This window comes from Orycteropus afer, unplaced genomic scaffold (assembly GCF_000298275.1).
Source record: "Orycteropus afer afer isolate SDZICR_OR568_19922 unplaced genomic scaffold, OryAfe1.0 scaffold00011, whole genome shotgun sequence".
Taxonomy (NCBI): domain Eukaryota; kingdom Metazoa; phylum Chordata; class Mammalia; order Tubulidentata; family Orycteropodidae; genus Orycteropus; species Orycteropus afer.
This window is the reverse complement of record NW_006921598.1, coordinates 19,072,121-19,087,994: the sequence shown is the minus strand read 5'-3', so window position 1 is coordinate 19,087,994 and position 15,874 is coordinate 19,072,121.

Sequence of the window (15,874 nt, the reverse complement as noted above, 5' to 3'; positions counted from 1 at the left end):
CTTCCTTCCGAGGAGTGGCTGGTGGGTTTGAACCGCCAGCCTTCTGGTTAGCAGTCAAGTGCCTTAGGCACTATGCTACCAGAGCTCCTAATTTTGTGCTTAATTTTACTGAAATATTTTAAGATCATTTCCTCTTTAGGAAAAGAAAGTGAAATATGATCTTATTTTCCTTTTTCTCCATGAAAGCATATCTTACCATGTTGGTGGTGAAGTGATAGCATCCCTGACTTCAGAAATGGGATGGGAGGAGGTAATAATCTAGCAAGAGCACAAAACACAGTAGAGAAACTCCCTTTTCTAAGTTTGCAGGTTGGTAGGGCTAAATAAGATATCTCAACAGAAAGAGGCAAACAAACCCGAGGCTGAACTACCTATAGGAGATGTGAGCATAAGTAAAAGTCAACAGATTTTTTGACCATTAGAAGCTCCTTGTTGCTGCCATTACTGCAGTGCCCTCACGTGCAAATGCAAACCATCTGGTGAGAGTAAGACCCTCTTATGGACCTCATCTTAAAAGCAAAATTACATGACACCTCTGTGACTCAGAAAATATAGAATAACTCTAGATAACATTCTACATAGGGTTATATCTTTTGGTTATATCTTTTTTTTTTTTTTTTTAATGCTTAATTTGGGATGGTCAATTTTGATAGTAGAATACATTTCACTTAAAAAAAGAAATATATATGAGAAATAAATGTTTTCAGTAAAAGGAACACGGACTACTTAATAATCACACATAATTGAAGATAAAACCTACTGCCACAAGTCAGCTCCTACTCTAAGTGGCCATACAGGACAAAGTAGAACTGCTTCATTACAGTCTTCAAAGCTATAATCTTTACAGAAGCAGACTGCCATATCTTCCTCCCACAGAGCAGCTTGTGACTTCAGAATAACTGCTGCTTAACCCTGTACCACCAGGGCTACTTAATTGAAGATAGCGTCTGCTATATAGATAATGAGATCATGTACTAACTGAGAAAATGATCAGAATCTATGTCTCCAAAGTTTAGTTAAACCATGGACTTTTCAAGAATTTCCTACTTCAGAAAAATCTATAAAATTGTTACGTCAGGGTCTATAGTATTATTAGTATACATACACACACACACACACACACACACACATATATAGTATTCCTTCCTTCTTCCTTCTCTCATTCCTTCCTTCCCTCTTTTCTTTTTTATCTAGAAACTAAAATCTATATGTGGCAAGATGCATTGAGATACGTGGTCTTTGGGAGGCTGTAGATGGTCTGCTTTGCATAAGGTCTTAGGCCTTTGCTTTGCTGACTGGGGTACAGAAGCAGAAACTGGAGTACAAATGTTTGGGTTTGAGTTGTAAGGTCGCATCCCAGGAGTAAAACAGCTCTTTTGAGAACTCTTTCTTATGTATCATCATCATGATCACTCACCTCAGCTTACAAATGCCCTGTTAGGTATCCCATTTTAAAACAGAAACAACTTTGTTGATCTTAACTCACCCTCCTCTCCCACTCCCAGCCACTCCCCACTCCCACCTACTACCCATTACTCAGTTCTCTTTATAGCCAAGCTTCTCCTTATGCGAGTTATCTTACTCTCTCTAATTCCTCTATGTCTACCCTATCTTGAACCCACACTAATTTGGCTATTGCAACACTACTCCACTGAAACTGTTCTTATCAAAGTCACCAATGATTGTCACTTTGCTAAATCAAATAGGCCATTCCAATTCTCATCCTGGTCTCCATAACCTTTGACACATGATCACTTCCTTCTCTTTAAAGCAATTCTCCCTTTGACTCCCAAGATACACAATCTTCTGCTTTTCCTCTCCCTCACTGGCTGCTCCTCTCAGTCTTCTGATAATGGTTTCTCTTCATCTCCCTAACCTCTTTCCAAGTTCCAGGGCTCTGTCACTCATCTAGTTTTTTATACCTTCCGTTGGTGATTCCAGTTAGAGACTTGATGTTAAATATCACGCATAGACTTACACCTTCTAATTTATGTCTCTGGACCAAATCCCTTGCTTTCACTCCAACCCTTTATATATAAAATCACCATCTTCTCAAGATCTCCAATTGGATGGCTAATAGGTATCTCTAACTAAAACGCCTGAATATTAACTCTTGTTCTACTCCAAAAAAACTTGCTTCTCTACAAATTTTCCTATCTCAGGTGATGGCAACTATCACGTAGTTGCTCAAGTGGAGATCCTTGAATTCTTCCTTGCCTTTTCTTTTTCTCTCACTTCCCATATCCAATCCATCAGCAAGGTCTGTTGACCTTCAAAATGTATCCAGAATCTGACCACTTCTCACTGTTTCCACCACCAGCATCTTCTGGCCGATGGTCTCATCACTTCTTTGTTAGTTTGTCTTAATGGTCTCTTAACTCTCAAGTCCCTTGTATCCCTGTAATCTATTATTTAAATATGAGAGTTACCTTTTTAAAATGTTTCCTCAAAATGCTTCTGAAAACTTCTCATTTCACTTTAAGTCAAAGTCATTACCAAAGCCCTAAATACATAAACACACACACAGATTATACTCCCTATGCTCTTGCATTGCTTTTTTTCTCCTCCATGCTATTGTTGTAGTTAGGTGCCCTGAGTTTGTTCTAACTCATAGTGATGAAACAAAACATTTCCCAGTTCTGCACCATCCTCACAATCACTGTTATTTTGAGCCACTGTTGTAGCCACTATATCAATCCATTGCATTGAGAGTCTTCCTTTTTTTCTCTGACCCTCTATTTTACCAAGCATGACGTCTCCTGATGACATGTCTAAAGAACATGAGATAAGGTCTTACCTTTCTCAGTTCTAAGGAGAATTCTGGATGGACTTCTTTTATGACAGATTTGTTTGTTCTTCTGGCAGTCCATTATATACTCAATATTCTTTGCCAACACTATAATTGAGAGGTACCCATTCTATTTCAATCTTCCTTATCGCTAGTACAACCTTTGCATGAATATGATGCAATCAAAAATACCAAGCCTTGGGTCAGGTGCACCTTAGTCCTGAAAGTGATATATTTGTTCTGCAACATTTCACAGACATCTTTGCAACAGATTTGCCCAAAGCAATATATTGCTTTATCTTTTGACTGATGTTTCCATGGGAAGTGATTGTAGATCTAAATAAAATGAAATCCTTGACAACTACAATATTTTCTCCTTTTATCATGATGTTGTTTATTGGTCTAGTAGTAAGGATTTTGCTTTCTTTATGTTGAGGTGTCATCCATACTGAAAGCTGTAGTATTTGATCTTCATCAGTAAGTGCTTCAAGTCCCCTTTGCTTTCAGCAAGCATAGTGTGTCATCTGCATATCTTTAAGTTATTAATGAGTCTTCCTCCAATCCTGACTCTGCATTCTTCTTCACATAGTTCAGCTTTTTGTTTGTTTACTCAGCATATAGAATGAATAAATATGGTGAAAAGGGTAGAACCCTGACACACACGTTTCCTGATTTTAAACCACACAGTATCTTTTTGTTCTGTCAGAATGACTGCCTCTTACTCTATGTACACATCTCACATGAGCCTAATCAAGTGTTCTGGAATTCCTGTTCTTGTCAATATTGTCCATAATTTGTTGTGATCTACATAGGTGAAAGGAGTTCTGGTTGCGTAGTGCCTAAAGCTCTTGATTGCTAACCAGAAGGCTTGTGGTTCAAACCCACCAGCCACTCCTCGGAAGGAAGATGGAGCAATCTACATCCATAGTGATACCACCTTGGAAACCCAAGGAGGGGTCCCTATGAGTCAGGTCTGACTTGACGGCACATAACAACAACAACACAGGTGAATGTTTTAGTGCGTCAATAAACCACAGGCAAATATCTTTCTAATATTCTCTGCTTTCAGCCAAGAATCATTTGACATCTGCAGTGATATCCATCCTTTCATGTCCTCTTCTGAATCTGGCTTGAATTTCTGACAATTCCCTGTCAACGTACTGCTGCAAGCATTTTTTAATTATCTTCAGGAAAATTATACTTGCATCTATAGTAGTGATATCGTTTTTTATAATTTCTGTGTTCTGTTGGATTACCTTTGTTTAGAATGGGCACAAATATGGATCTCTTCCAGTTGGTTGACCAAGGAGCTGTATTCCAAATTTCTTGACATAGATGAGTGAGAGCTTCCTATGTTGCATCTGTTTGTTGAAAATCTCAATTTATATTCTGTCAATTCCTAGAACATTGTTTTTGGCCAATGCCTTCAGTGCTTGGATTTCTTCCTTCAATACTTAATCACATTGGTTCTTGATCACATGCTACCTTCTGAAATGGTTGACCATCAATCAATTATTTTTCGTACAATGAGAGTGAATTTCCTCTATCATCTTGTGATGCTTTTAGCATTGTTCAATATTTTGCCTACAGAATCCTTCAATATTTCCACTCAAGACTTGAATTTTTCTTCAGTTCATTCAGCTTGAGAAATGCTAATTGAATTAGTGAATAAATGAATGAATTTGATGTTAAGAACATTACACATGTTTACATATTTGATTGATCTGGCTATGCAAAGCAATAATGATCTCTCTAAAAGCATATCCCAAATGAAAATATTATCATGTCTTTAAAAAAGAAAAAACACTACCAATAAGTCAATTCCTACTCACAGCAATCCTCTAGAACAGAGTAGAGCTGCCCCATAAAGCTTCCAAAGCTATAAATCTTTATGGAAGCAGATTGCCTCATCTTTCATCCACACAGTGTCAGGTGAGTTCAAGCTGCCAATCTTCTGGTTAGCAGCCAAATGCTTTAAACACTGTGCCACCAGAGCTCCTGTAATATCATGTCTTAGATCTTACAAAATGTATCCTGCCATAGCAAATTAGTCAAGCACCTGATTCCATCCAAGGGAGGAACACAAAAGCAAAAACATGTCACAGTTGAGTCAATTCCAATTCAAGAAGACCCTACATGTTAAAGAGTAAAACTGTTCCACAGGGTTTTCTTGTCTGTAATCTTTATGGAAGTAGGTTGTTGGACATTTCTTTCAAGGTGTCAGTGGGAAGGTTCAAACTCTCAACCTTTAGGTTAGTAGTCAATTGCAGTTTTGTCACCCAGTGGAATCTATAACAAATACCTGGAAGGCAGATGTGAACTGAATTAGATGCCTGAAGTCCTCCTGGGAACTCTAAGTCCATTCTTTCTATTTTTTCTAGCCTAGACTGCATCATCCCTCACCCAATCTGTTAAAGGTCATTTTCCTTTAATTTTCTTTTCCCTTGAAGATCCCCTATATCATTTATATTCATTACTTCCATAAACTGTGTGGGCCCAATGCACAGAAGATTATTGGTACAATGAGAGTAACAGTAGAAATAGTAAAAGCAGTTTAATATATATTCAGCATTTTTGCCATACACCATGATAAATATTTTGTGCACATTAAGTTATCTAGTATTCACCTTGATTTTGCAAAAGAGAAAATTGAAACTTAGACAAAGTACAGTAATTTGCTTAACTCTACACAGTGAATAAGGAGCTCTGGTGGCATAGTGACCAAGGCATATTACTGCAACCAGAAGGTTGGTGGTTCAAACCCACTAGCCCCTCAGTGGAGGGAAGAAAGGGCAATCTACTTCCATAAAGATATACCACTTTACCCAATGGGGGTCACTATGAGTTGGAATGGACTCCATGGCAGTGTTTTTTATTTGTTTGTTTGTTTTCACAGAGTCAATGGCAGAGTTGAACTCTTTTAGACCTCTTAACTACCAGCTACTACAAATAACTTGTAAACATGCTAAATATATTAATTTCCAAAGCACTTCTCTAGAGGTTCTCATTCACCTAAGTAGGGCTAAGAATCTGTGTTGTTAAAAAGGACTCTGGGCAATTCGTTTTATGAGCCTGGGAAAAACTGCCTCCCAGTCAGACAGTTTGATAATTATAAATTGAAAAAGACAGAGAGACTCCTGATTTATGAAGTTCTCCCTACTGCACCCTCCTCTGCTAATCAAAATGAAAGCCCTTGTCAACTATATTACACTGTACAACAGGCCATCACAGATGTGTGTTGTTGTATTTAAATTTCATTTATTTTATGTATCAATGGCAATCAACTAGTGCTTTGAGCACATTTTATTTTCTCCTATTAGGCTTTGAAAACATTACACCAAAAGAAGAAGTCAGTTACAAAAGGACTGTGTAATCGCACTTACATGAAATATATGAGCAAATATTAGACAACAACATTTATTAGTGGTTATCAGGGGCAAAATAGGGAGTTATTGTTTAGGAAGTATTGAGTACCTGTTAATGGTTATGGAAAAATTGGCATTCTATGGGAGCTCCGGTAGCATAGTGCCTAAGGCACTTGACTGCTAACCAGAAGGCTAGCGGTTCAAACCCACTAGCCACTCCTCGGAAGGAAGGTTGGGCAATCTATTTCCATAGTGATACTGCCTCGGAAACCCAAGGAGGGGTCGCTATGAGTCGGGACCAACTTAACAGCATATAACAACAACAACTAACAATATAGACGATGGTGCATAACATGATTAATGTAATGCACGCCTTCATCACTTATCAACATAGTTAGGTTCCAAAGACCAAGTCATTAAATGAAAATTGGCATTATGAGAAAATGGTGAATGATCATATCAGATAACAAAATGGAGGATGAGTACATCATTACATTACTGTCAAATTCCATTATGACACAACTGGCAAATTTCATCATTACAGATATACCTTAGGAATATGGTAGGTTCAGTTCCAGATCACTGTAATAAAGCTAACATCACAATGAGTCACACAAATTTGTTGGTTTCCTGGTTCATATAAAAGTTATGTTTATACTATATTGAAGTCTGTTAAGTACCCAATAGTATTACGAAAAAGTTTTAAATACCGTGTAAATTACCAAAATGTGACACAGAGACGTGAAGTCAGCACATGCTGTTGGAAAAAATGGTGCCAATAGTCTTGCTATATGCAGGGTTGCCATAATTTATTTATTAAAAAATGCAATACCTATGAAGTTAAAAAAACAAAGCACAATAAAATGAGGTGTGCTTGTACATAACTGCCAAATTATTTTATTATATAGGTGCTAAATCACTGAGGATCATGGCCCAGCCAAGTTGATACAAACCCTTGACTATCACAGCCAGCACTGCTCTCAACTGACACCTTGGCATTCTACTTCTAGAAGTATGTTATTACTGCACAAAATAGTCATATAGTAGGTTTTTTACTATGGTTGTAAACATGAAATGTGGGATAATGAGATAGTCAGTAAGTGAGGAGTAGATTTGATGTCCATGAATTGAACATGTAAAAATACTGAACTGACAAATGTTATGCTATATATATTTTTACCACAATAAAAGTTACACTAATAAAACAAGAAAGGAAATTGTTTTCAGTTGTTTTTAGCAGATGTTACTTACATCTTGTACACCTTTTGTCAGGATGGAATGTGTGCTCTCTCATATCTGGGCCTCAGGCAGTGAGATGTATATAAGTAGGCCTGCAAATAACAACAACATCACTCCCAGGGCTGAGCTATGGACCCTGAAGCATTCAGAGGAAGGATGGTGAAAGATCCATGGCCCCTACAATGAAATAGTTCTTTTCCTTATAATGGAGACAAACACAGAAATTGGCAAAATACATCTGCAGCTGTAATAACATATAGTACTAATTATATTTAAAAAAAAAAAAAAAAAATTGCCCAAAAATATATTAAAATAATGATCAGAGAAGAAAGCAATTTGGTGTGTCAGAAAGACGACAGACTTAGAGCCATTTAGACTCAGGAGTTTATATCCTACTTCTTTTTGTGTGCTAAAACATCAGAATCCTCATTGATAAGAAATGTCATTATAATAGAAGATATTCATGGAAAAAGTACTGAGGTTAATTGCTAGATGTTGACAGACTCTGGAGCTAAAATGGTGTTTACCACAAATAAGGAACTAATAGCTAAGGAGCTTCCTTGCTTGGGGCTCTATTTGTGCATACTGATGACTTGTGCTCTAATCTCTAGGGGAAGAAATCAGTTTAAACTCATTTTGCTCTTTGTCTTCTAGGCCTAAGGCTGGTCTCTGGATAGCAATCATACATGTTAATGAGATGAACCACGAAATGATTCTCGTATTAATAACCCTGCCTACCCACTGTCAATTCTACAAACTAACCAAATACCAATCCTTTAACCTGGCTAATCAAAAATCTCCACACCACACAGACATGTAATTCATGATTAGAGAGGTAGTTTTTCTCTATACAATGCTTTTCTTACAAACTACACTTTTCAGTCTTTTCAACAATGGACTAGAAAATGAGATTCCTTCAGCTCTTATCTTGGGGCTACTCAATCCTTTGGCCTTGATTTTGAATTTGACAAGCTGCCTACCCAGGCTGTGTCTCAATTCCCATTGGTAAAGTGAGAAAAGTATCACGAACAACTCACCAGGTAACTGAGAAGAGTCTCCAGTAAAGAAGTTCAAGGAGTTTTCAACACTCATACTTGCATGAGTTCTAATTAATGCATAGCACTGAGTTGAGCCCAAGAATTAGATTTCAAAAGTGCAATAGAGCAATGGCAGAGGTGGGTTTGAGCTCCATCTTTGTAAAGGGCCTATGTGGATTGAAAGTTTCCATAGTCTCAAATGCTTTAGTATAAGCACTGAGAAGACTTCTGTATTTCCAGATTACTGTTGTTGTTAGTTGCCATAGTGCCAAATCTGGCTCAATAGCATGAAAATCATAATATAAAATTATACATTAAAAGAATTCAAAATTAGCAAAGAATTTCTTTAAAATATGGATATTATTACACCACACACAAACATCTACATGCACAAAGCGTAACAAGAAAAATAAGAATGTGGCACTTAACCAACCAACAAAAAACCTATATAAAGTTCTTCTGAAAAATAAAGAGTATAATATTAGTGGAATCTACTGGATAAAATCAATGATTAAAAATATTTATGAATAATCATTACAATTTTGACTTCCTTCATTTCTTCACTTAATTCGTAGCTATTGAACACACACCATTTGTTATTGAACATACACCATTTACTAACAAGGAGCTCTGGTGGCATAATGGATAAGGCATTTGGCTGCTAACCAGAAGGTTCAAACCCACCATCTACTCCGTGGTAGGAAGATGAGCCAATCTACTTCCATAAAGATTTACAGTCTTGGAAACCTAATGGGGGTCACTATGAGTTGGAATTGACTTGATGGCAGTGGGTTTGGTTTGGTTTGGTTTGGGGAAACAACAACCCACAGTTGAGGTCCCTATCTTGATGGAATTTACCACTACCAAAAGAGAGGCTTATTTTGGAATTTTAAAAAATATTTTACAACTTGCTATAAAACAAAAATATTCAATAAAATATACAAAAACAGCTTTCACTCCCAGCTTTTTGTATTATAAATAAGAACATCAATATGCAACACTTTGCTAAAAGTTACTTTTAAAACTTCATGATTTTTCTGTTTTAAATAAGAAATCCCAGAATGGTACCAATTTTTAACACACTTGACTACTAACAGAAAGGCTGGAGGTTCAAACCCACTCCAAGGTGTCCCAGAAGAAAGACCTGGCAACCTACCTTTGAAAAGTCAGCCAGTAAAAACCGTAGTGAGCACAGTTCTCTTACACATATGGAGTCACCATGAGTTGGAGTGAAATCACTGGCAACTGCTGTAGTTAAAGACTAGGACAAAATAACCAAGAGAAAAGAAGTGTTATGTATTACAAATACTTGGTCCAGGGGGTAAGGTGGAATGGACATCGTCAAGGAAGTTGGAGGTCCAACACAAGAAAAAGGGCAATAAACATCATTTCCCATGTTTCTAGATGTGCAGAAGTGCAATCTAGTAACACACACAAAAAATAAATATATAGCCTACCAGTGATAAACATGGATTTGGAATCAAATACCCTGTGTTTGAATTCTGATTTGGGCACTTAGAAGCTATACAACCTTAACCTTATTCACTCAAACTCTGTATGTATTAAAATTCCCTCATCTTTAAATGGATAACTGTATCCATTTGTGGTAGATTGTAAAAAATGGACACAGTCCTTTACTCCTCCTTATATCTACAACCATTAAAGGATGGTGTCTATTTCCCTTCCCCTGAAAGACAGGCTTACCTTGTGTCTCACTGTGGTTCACAGAATTCATTAGAAGTGATAGCATACCATTTCCAAATCCAGGCCTCAAGAGACTATGCACTTTCTCTCAGGAATCCTGCCTTCCCCACAAGAACACGATGCCTCCTTCACGTGAGCATGCTGCTGGGTAAGGAACAGTAACATGCTACAGAACCACTCAGCCCTCTGTCCCAGCCAAGGCCCCAGATATGATATAGCCTAGGTGATTGAGAGCAGCAAAGCTGTTTACCTGACCCACAGGTGACAGAAGACATGTGAGCAAGCTCAAACTATCCCAGCCCACATCAGCTGACTCCCCAGCTGGCCTTAGACTAGTGAACAATATTAAAAGAGTATTGTTCTAAACCCTAAATTTGAGGGAAGTTTTTTATGCATCAAAAGTTAACTGAATTATATACAGCCCATGTAATGATTAAATTCAACAAAGTTAGGCATATCATAAACCAAACCAAACTCACTGCCGTCAAGTCAGATCCAACTCATAGCGACCCCTCATTTGGTTTCTGAGGTGGTATCACTAAGGAAGTAGATTCTTCAACCTTCCTCCTGAGGAAAGGCTGGTGGATTTGAACCACCAGCCTTCTGGTTAACAGTTAAATGCCTTAGGCACTATGCCACCAGAGCTCCCACATATAGTACAATGTAAATATTGCTATTGTTATTAAATTGAACCAATTTGCCTAATGACCTCTAAATCAAAGCCACCTGGACTTCTGGCTGGTTTTGCATGTGGGTGATGGAGAGTAGCACAGTAGTTGTGTACATGACATCTAGCAGGCAGGCTCAGATCTCTGGGGTCTCCTAACTTTCTGTGCAAATGATTTGTATCAGAACAGAATGCTTGTCTACACTCATTAACTGGCTGGATGAAAGGAAATTAAAAATGTGCAAAATCAAGAAACTCAAATAATTTACTCGGGATTCTTCCCGATAGTCTGGTTATTATCTTGACTCCTATTGACCATATATTACAAATTTCCCAAAGTCACCAATTCAGAGGTAAGGCTGAGAATCAGTTTAGTGAATAAGCTTTGTGAAATTTAGTAGTCCCATTGAGGAATTCTCCTGATTTCCTCAAGGCAGCAAATAATCACTAGTTTTGGCCAAAGGGTCATAGTATTTCATTGTGTTTTATTAAACTATATTATCCTTTATTAGCTGGTGTTTTGTCTTAATAAAAATGTTAATATCAAGCTGCTTGTCCTTTCCAACACCTGGTGATGCAGGAAAATAAGTCTCATGCATTTGTATGAGAATTGTGACTATCCTGCCAAACTAATTTTAAAAATTTCAATCTGACATTCTTATCTTTCCTTTATTAAACTTAGTTCTTGGAAATATCAATGCCTTTTACAGAGGATCTGAATGCCCTTTGGTAACCCCCACCCACATCTTTTTTTTTATGACGTAGGTTCTTTCGGTTAATGTTTTCTTTTCTGAATATAAAAATTCATTAGAGAGAATGTTGGTGTTCTCTCTCTCTCTAAGAGAATGAAAGGGAATTTGAGCTGTAATTTCTATTTCTCTACACAAAATAGTGGACTTTTTAAACACAGAAATATTATGTCAAAAATAAGAAAGTTTTGATTTAATTAAGATTTTTAGGAAAAAACAGGTTAAATTTCTTTTTATTAAAAAAAAAGTCTGTCCTATCAGCCATCACTTAAATGTATGGAACAACAGCTGTTTTGCTTCATATTAGATTCTATCCTCCTAAGAGTTCAGAGTACTTCAGATCATCACAGCCATAAAATATTTACTGCACAAATAACAATGTTTTTTGGGGGATTTATGGGGTATCATGTACAAACAGTATAAAACTAGCATTGCAAATAACTTTAGCATGGGTAGTAATATCTTCATTTAACATTTTTGAAGAACTTAGCTCTTTTCTTCATTATAAATCTTAAGGAATTTACTAACTAGCATGTTCCTCTCTGGAACTCCATGTGATTATGCCACATTGAGAGTAATTCTTTTGCCTATAGATAAGAGAACAGGCTTGAGTAAACATTCAGAGGGCAGTATTTCATTGGCTGGTGAAGAATTGGAAACAGTCTCTGTATATGTTCATAAGACAAGTTGGTTTGCATTGAGCTGCTCACTTGTGCTGAGGTAAAAAGAACATGATCACTTATGTATATAATACTATCAACAATTCCCTAGTACTTCTGAAGCATTATAATAAAAAAAAAAAAAAAAAAACACATCAAATCCTATAATCTGTAGCTTATGGCTTGAGTGAGTGAATATGGTAGAATGAATGAATCAAAAAAAAAAAAAAAACCTCATTTCCATTGAGTCAAATCCAACTCATAGTAATCCCATGGGACAGAGGCAAATTGCCCCATAGCATTTCTAAAGCTGTGAATCTTTATGGAAACAGGCTCCCACATCTTTCTCCCTCAGAGTGGCTGGTGAGTTTGAACCAGTGACCTTCTGGTTAGCAACCTAGCATTAATCACTGTGTCACTAGGGCTCCTTTTGGGACACTACGACCCGCTTTTAAATTACTTTTAGAAAGCCATAAGAAACTAAATGTTCAACTGGCCCTACTGACCCCACATTTATGTAGAAATAATTCCTATTCTGCCAAACCACTGCTTCCAGTAGTGGGACAAGGGCTTGAACAGTACTTCCTTCCCTCTTGAATACTGATAGGAGTCTTAGGAGAGAAACCATATCGAATATCATATGATCACGGATCTTGAAGAGATTTTTAAGGATACTCTTTGACTTGTGTCTTTTATATTTTCCAATCAAAACAAACAAACAAAAAAGCTCACTGTCATCGAGTGGGATCCGACTCATAATGACCCCTCTTTGAGTTTCCAAGGTGGTATCACTATGGAAGTAGATGGCCCAACCTTCCTTCCAGGGAGTGTCTGGTGGGTTTGAACCACCAGCCTTCTAGTTAGCAGTGTTAGCAGTCAAATGCCTTAGGCACTACGCCACCAGAGCTCCCTATATAGCAGCCAAATGATCCTCTTAAAATCTAAGTCAGGACATGTACTCTTCTAAATAAAATTCTAGAAAATCCCCTTTTCTCAGGGTAAAAGTCAAAGTGTTTAAATTGCCTACAGGGTCCCAAGGGAGCCCAGGTGGGTTAGTGTCTAAGGCACTCAACTGCTAACCAGAAGCCTGGCCAGTTCAAACCCACCAGCCACTCCTCGGAATGAAGACTGGGCAATCTACTTACGTAGAGACACTGCCTCAGAAACCCAAGGAGGAGTCTCTATGAGTCAGACCCAATTTGACAGCAACGAGTTTGGTTTTGGAGACAGGGACCTACCTATGCTATCTATTCCCCTTCCTTCTTGGTCTCTGGTCTCATGTCCTGTTACTTTTCTGCATTGATTTTCCTCCAGTTAAACTGCCCTCATTGTCAAGATATATTCCTATCACATGACATTTTCATTTGTTTTACTCTTTACCTAGAATTTTTCTTCCTCCTCATTTTCACAAAGCTCATGTCCATACCTCTTTCACCTCTTTCCTCAGAAGTTTCCTTTTCAGTGAGACCTTCTCATATCCACTCTAATTAAAATTGAAAACCAAAACCTGCCCCAGCATTCCCTACTGTCCTTTTGTTTTACTTTTTTTCCATACCACGTCACTTCTAACACACCATATAACATATTTATTTTGTTTGATGCCTACCACACCCATCAGAATGCAAGCTCCAGGAGCTCCATGTCTGTATCATTTAAAGCTCTATTCCCAGAGCCTACAGCACTGCTTGACACATTGTAGGCACTCAATGCCTTTTTATTGAATGGATATATAATGAATGAAGAACTGATATTCAAAGGAATTAGTAACTTACACAAAGACACTTTAGATTTAGCAGCACAGCAGGACTATATGTCAATTTTTCTGACCACCTTTACACAAATTAAATCATATGGCAGTACCATGATAAAGACTTGTTAACATAAGATTAGTCTAAAACATATGTCCACAAACATTTTATAGAACTTTATTACTCCAAGAGCAAGTTTAGACTGATTCTCTTTTAATTCTCCTGACTACCTTGTCAGGCATAAATTAGTTTTCTTTGTTTTACAGATTATAAAAAAGGAGATTAAGAGAAAAATAGACTAAGTTTTATTAAAAACAATTCCTTGCCTTCTAAAAGAAGTACTATTTTTTTAAAACTGATTGTGATGGTTATGTTTGTATGTCAACTTGGCTAGGCCTGGTTGAGTGGCTGGGCAGCTGGATGTAGTATTCCCTGTGATGAGACTGGTAATCAACTCCATGGTGGAATCTACTGTGAGCAGCTGAGTAGCTGCCTTTGGGTATATGGTCTGCTTCCTGTATCTAAGGAGAAGCTTTGAGAATGGTCTCTAGTCTACGGCACGCTTGGACCCTGCATGTAGTCATGTCGTTGTTAGTAGGTTGCTATGCTGTGCCAACCTTGGGACTTACAATGGACTTAAGTTAATGGCCTGCTATGTGGTTTGGTAACATCGGGACTGTGCCTTTTTACTTGTCAATCTTGGGGCTTCTCAACCTCAGCAGTTAGCAGCTGTCTGAGTGAAAAAACACCTCTAGCTCCAGTGGGCCTGAAGCAGGAGACAGAGCTGGACCCCACGGTTGAGGGGTTTTCACACAGCCCCTTGAACTTGGACTTAAAGCCTCCAAATTGTAAGAATAGACTCCTGTTTGTTAAGGACATCTCATTTATGGTATATTTCTCATCACAGCGGCATTAGGTAACCAGAACACTGATGCACTGTGGAACTTTATTCAGTGATAGCTTCCCTAATACCAAAAATTTAAAATGTAATTCAATGTGGCCATAACTTTTCAGATAAATTAATGGGAATGAAGCCTATATAGCAAGTGTTCCATTAGTATCAAATGCAAAAATGCAACTACTACCATAGAGTTCTGACTAACAGTGACCCCTCATTGGGTTTCCAAGGTGGTATCACTACAGAAGTAGATTGCCCAACCTTCCTTCTGGGGAGTGGCTGGTGGGTCTGAACTGCCAGCTTTCTGGTTAGCAGTCAATGCCTTAGGCACTATGCCACCAGCGCTACCTCCACTAGTACCAGTTCATCTGAATTGCATCCCTCATTTTGCCTTAAGGTTTTGGGAACATAATGCTTAGGTCCAAGGATAGTTATATGATAGATAGTTCACTTTTCTTTCTATGCATGTCACTTAAAGGGGTGTTTGTTTATTTTTATACAAGAAGTGTGTGTGTATGTATGTGTTGCATTTTGTTTTGTTTCAGTGGAGATTTTGAGAAAGAATCTGGACCTACTGTGAACAACAAATCCAGTCAGCTAGAGTTCTGTAGACTAAAACAAAACAAACAAACAAAAAACAAAACAGAGAAAATGCAAAAAAAAAAAAAAAAGGAAAGAAAACAGGGAGGAAGGAAAAGAGGGAAGGAGGGGGACAGGGAAAAGAAAAGGAAAGGGAAAGGACAGCTATTGTTAAGCAAAATCAGGTGTGGAAAGCAGAAGCCTCCCTATAAATTTCTAACCGCTTTCAACAAATAATTGGCCTACAGCTGAAATTCATTTCTCAAGTAACCTGTGCTTCCTCCATTCTGAAGATCTGGGAGAGAAAATCTTACTGGAGTTAAGTCTTAGAAGTCTGTTGTCAAAAGGGTCAGGTGGAGAATTTCATTGGGTTCATCATGTGGTGCCCAAAGTAAGCAGTCTGAAATGCAGCAGCAAACTTCACTGGATCATAAAGATGCC